This window comes from Nicotiana tabacum, chromosome 10, assembly GCF_000715075.1.
Source record: "Nicotiana tabacum cultivar K326 chromosome 10, ASM71507v2, whole genome shotgun sequence".
NCBI lineage: Eukaryota > Viridiplantae > Streptophyta > Magnoliopsida > Solanales > Solanaceae > Nicotiana > Nicotiana tabacum.
In genome coordinates this window covers 3,702,840-3,708,362 of record NC_134089.1, presented here as the reverse complement: position 1 = coordinate 3,708,362, position 5,523 = coordinate 3,702,840, and positions in this window count along the sequence as shown.

Below are 5,523 nucleotides of genomic sequence, written 5' to 3'. Positions count from 1 at the left end.
CGTAGAGACTAGGTGCCGTCACAACAGTTCACGGAAGGAGAAATTGGGTTGTGACAAAGATGGTGTAATAATATAACTCATGTTAAATAGGAATAATATAATTTATTATTGCATATAATACAAAAGAACTGATTTATCGATGCTTATTCAACAGATTAACAAATGAATAACATATTCTGACAAAAAAAAAATGTTTCTCACTTGAATTGCTAAATAATTTTTTATCCATATTATTTGGTAAAAAATTAATGAATATTTGATAAGAGCTACATAAAAAAAAGGTTATATTTAATTTAGTCGATTCAACTTATACTTTATTTTCAAACTTTTAATTACTCATTACTTATGTGTTTTAATATTATCTATATCATTTTAGAAAGTTTGTACATGTTGATATGGGACACACTAAAGACCAGTAGATCTAATAAATAATTGTCTACACAAATAAAAGAAGTAATTTTAGTAAACTCATTAATAACGGCAAATTAGAGTCTAGGTTTTGGGCCTGGGCTTCAGTTACTTCAGTTTTTCAGCAAAGCTCAAGTCCAAGATATTAATGCTATGTTACCCAAGTAGCCGGCCTAATTTAATGATTAGTTTTTCTAGCAGGTATATATACATTATACATTGATTACATATAATTATATATATATTCGCTGGCTATTCTTAGATTAAGAGATTAGGTAGGCGGCTATTTAAATAAATTCTTCTTGGTTAATCAGCACTGCTGCAAACCTTGCACCCTTTCCCCAAATGTGGAGATTGCTAGATCGATCTTATGATTCAATACAAATTTTTATTTTTATAATATAATTATTTTGCATAGAAAATAAATAAAATACAATATAGGATATTAGTAAATAATACACATGAGATTTTTATAGAGACATTTTCTTCTTTCAAATTATAACCGATTATAGCAGATCATTTCCTCAAATGAAAATGGTAATCGTACTAGTAAGATCACTCTATTTTAAAATAAATGCTACTATTTATTTAGTATCTACTCATCCAAAAAGACAACTTCAATATCAAAATAATTTACGCTGTATAACCAATTAAGAGACAAATTAGTGTTTTCGCAAAGAAAGCTTTTATTTTTTGGTTGGTAAAAACTTGTTTTCAAAATGTTTTTTCATTTTAGAAAGAACAAGAAGTCGTTTGTGAACCCCCTGTATGGGTCCAAATTTGGCAACCATAACCATTACCGAGTAGGACGGGGAACGAAGTTACTATGATGCATTGTCTGATGGTCGTCGTGGCGAAAGACAACAACCAAAGGCGGTCAGTCGGCGTGTGACGTCCACTATAATGTAAACTTAGTAGGAGACAGTAAGAATATACCTTTCGAACATTCTCAATGTTGTACTTTTTAGGGTTTCTTGGGAGATTGTGCCTTATAAATAGGAAGAGTGAGTGAAGAAATGAGGACACGGGAGAAAGAGGACAAAAGAACACTTTGTAAAAGTATTATCTCAGAGTGAATGCGAAAACAGTCTTGTTCATATGAGAAAATCCTAAGATTCCGCAATCATCTTATACTTATCCTCCCCCTACATCGATTTCATCAATTAAGGTTTCATTGCACATTTAAGTCTTTCACATTTATGAGCATTTATTTGATTTCAACATATTTGTTACACCGTTCATCTTGCTAAACTCCTTCCATCACTTGATCTAGATTTTATTGTGCTTGACTAAGATTGACCTCATTATTATTATTAATTATTTTAATCAAAAGGGTTTTGAAATCTTTTGGTCAAACAATTTGGCACCGTCTGTGGGGATTTCTTTAGTTTAGATTTCAGTTTCATCTAGATCATAGAAAGGGATAGTCATCTCTTCCTAGCTTTGCACAAACTAACAACAACAACAACAACAATAACCCAGTAAAATCCCACAAGTGGGGTTTGGGGAGGGTAGTGTGTACGCAGACCTTACCCCTACCTTGAAGGGGTAAAGAGGCTATTTCCGAAAGACCCTCGGCTCAAGATAATAAAAAGACAAAAGGAGAGAATATTAGATTCACCACGGAGATCATAGGAAACATAGGAACATAAAATGCAGAAAAGTGCAAAGTAAAAACGATGGCTAGTAAATGGATCCTGCGTCGAAAAATAGAAAAATAGAAAATAGTAAGACACGACATTGCCCCTAGCTTTCTTAGACAAAACCCTACCATACTAGGCTCACAAAGGTACAAAGTAACGCAAGACTCAACTACCTCCTAGCCTACAACCGTAATATTCGACCTCCACAACTTCCTATCATGTGTCATGTCCTCGAAAATCTGAAGCCTCGCCATATCCTGCCTGATCACCTCTCCTCAATACTTCTTAGTCCGCCCTCTACCTATTCTCGTGCCTTCTACAACCATCCGCTCACACCTCCTTACTAGAGCATCTGGGCTTCTCCTCTGTACATACCCGAACCATCTGAGCCTCGCTTCCCGCATCTTGTCGTCAATGGGAGCCACATACACCTTCCCTCGAATATCATCATTCCTAATCTTCTCCATCCTAGTGTGCCCGCACATCCACCTCAACATCCTCATTTCTGCTACTTTCATCTTTTGGATATGTGAGTTCTTAACTGGCCAACACCCAGCCCCATACATCATGGCCGGTCTAACCACCACTTTATAGAACTTACCTTTAAGTATCGTTGGCACTCTATTGTCACACAAAACTCTAGATGCTAACCTCCACTTCATCCATCCTACCCCAATACGGTGTGAGACATCCTCGTTGATCTCCCCTCCCTCGTGGATAATCGAACCAAGGTATTTGAAGCTGCCTCTACTTGGGATAACTTGTGACTCAAGCCTCACATCCACATCTTCGTTCTGCTTAGCTTGAAACCCTTAGACTCAAGAGTTTGTCTCCAGACTTCCAATCTCTCGTTAACACCAGCTCGTGACTCATCAATCAGAACTATGTCATCGGCGAATAGCATGCACCATGGCACCTCCCCTTGAATATGGTTTGTTATCGCATCCATCACCAGGGCGAATAAGAACGGACTGAGCGTAGAGCCTTGGTGTAACCGTATTTCAACCGAAAAATGCTCAGCATTTCCTCCTACTGTCCTAACCCGAGTCTTAGCTCCATCATATATGTCCTTAATTGCCATAATATAAGGAACCGATACACTTTTCGCTTCCAAGCATCTCCATAGAACTTCTCTAGGAACCTTATCATACGCTTTCTCTAGGTCAATAAACACCATGTGCAGATCCTTCTTTCTCTCTTTGTATAGTTCCACCAACCTCCTTACCAGGTGTATAGATTCTGTGGTGGAGAGACCCTGTATGAACCCGAACTGGTTGTCGGATACATACACTGTCATCCTCACCCTCACTTCAACCACCCTCTCCCATACTTTCATGGTATGACTCAGTAATTTGATACTCCTATAGTTATTACAACTTTGGATATCACCTTTGTTCTTAAACCTTTGCACAAACTAACAATGGTAAGGAAAGGAGATACAAAGCTAAAATCAATAGTAGGTGTCACAACCAACATCCTGAACACCATCAATGAAGACAACAGAGAAGATAACGAAAACGGGACACCAAACACCACACCCATGGGAGATGCTTCACCTCCCTTGCATGAAAGCGTAACTGCTTCGCGCGAGAAGGAAGCCTCCACATCTACAACAGGAGAGGCACCACCAGCAGTGAGCAGACTACTGGAAGAATGGATAACAAGCACTCTGAACAACATACTCGATAAACCCGCCCAACGGGATAACAGAGATATTGCATATGTAGATGTCACGACGATCGCTGATGAGCGAGATGTCCCTCGTACAGGTAACACTCATACTTCTATTTGACGCAGGTAATGACACGCTTGCAACCATTTTAAAGAAAATGGAGGAGATGGAAAATGAGAATAAGGCACTCCGTGACTAGATGAAGGAACACCAAGAGAGGGTTGACAAAATACCAGGCACCCCAAAGTTGTTGCCAAAACGGGACGTTGGTCGATTCATCGAGCAACCATACAATGAAGAAGTGTCCCTCTACGCCATTCCAAAGACCTTCAAAATGCCACCATACCTGAAGATATATGACGGTACTACCGATCCAGAAGATCATATCATCCACTACGTCACGGCCATAAAAGGTAACGATCTTTCGAAAGAACAAGTACCATCAGTGCTACTGAAAAAGTTCGGTAAAACCCTAACAGGGGGAGCCCTGACCTGGTACTCCCAACTACCGGCACGTTCGATAGCAATGTTCGAAGAAATGGCAGACAAGTTTGTCACCTCCCATGCAGGGGCCAAAAAGGCAGAAGCCAGAGTAAATGACATATTTTCCGTTAGGCAGATGAACGACAAGGGACTTAGGGACTTCTTAGCTCGGTTCAACAGGGTAAGAATGAGCTTGCCAAATGTGTCAGAGGGAATGGCGGTAGCAGCCTTCTAGAATGGACTAAACAAGAATGGGTCAAGAGCGACCAGAAAATTGTTAAGCAGGCTCATGAAATACCCTCCAACCACTTGGTAAGAAATCCATAACGCCTACTGCGCCGAGGTAAGAGCCGATAAGTACTACCTCAATGGTCCGATCCAACGGTTGACGTCAGTTCAAACTAAAGCAAGGAAAGATCGTCGCAGCAATGGTCGAAGAGATCAGTCGGGATCCCATCTCGGTCGAGAAAGGCATTAGCCCTACATCAGGATATCTATCCTACCTCCTCCGCGGCACACAGATGCTCCTTCTCGACATGCAACGCCAAATCACCACGAGAAAGGTATGCCTTCTCTCCTATCTTCTCACAATATTTGTGTCTCTCCTTCTGAAATAGTGTACGCACTAGAGAAACTCGGTACAAAGGTGCAATGGCCGCAAAAGATGAAGTCCGGCCCAATCACTCAGAAGTCGAATGCTCTCTGCGAATTCCACCAGGAAAGGGGTCACAAAACCGAAGATTGCATTGGATTGCGGCAGGAGGTAGTGAGAATGCTAAATCAGGGACACCTAAAAGAATTGTTGAGCGATCAAGAACGGGATAAATTTGCTTGCGGACGCTAACAACCCTAAGTACCTCCAAAACCGCCTTCTCCTTCTAGCACTATACAGATGATCATCATCGGGGGCGATGACACAACAATCAATCATGTAAAGTTCACCACCACACATAAACTTAAACGGTCGATCACTCATGAACAATATGATGACCTCGAAGATAGTAGTATTGTCTTCGATAAGTCAGATACCGACGGTTTGCCTTACCCTCACTACGATGCTCTTGTTATCACTTTACGTATTGTAGATACCGATGTAAAAAGAATAATGGTAGATAACGGGAGTGACGCATTTATTATCCATCCTCAAGTCCTCGTACAGATGAGACTCGAAGATAAAATAATACCGCATTACATAACGCTAACAGGTTTTAATAATACAGTCGAGCAGACTTCTGGAGAGATAGTGCTACCCATCCTATCCGGAGGAGTCACCTTAGAAATGACGTTTCACATCATGGACCAAGATACATCCTACAA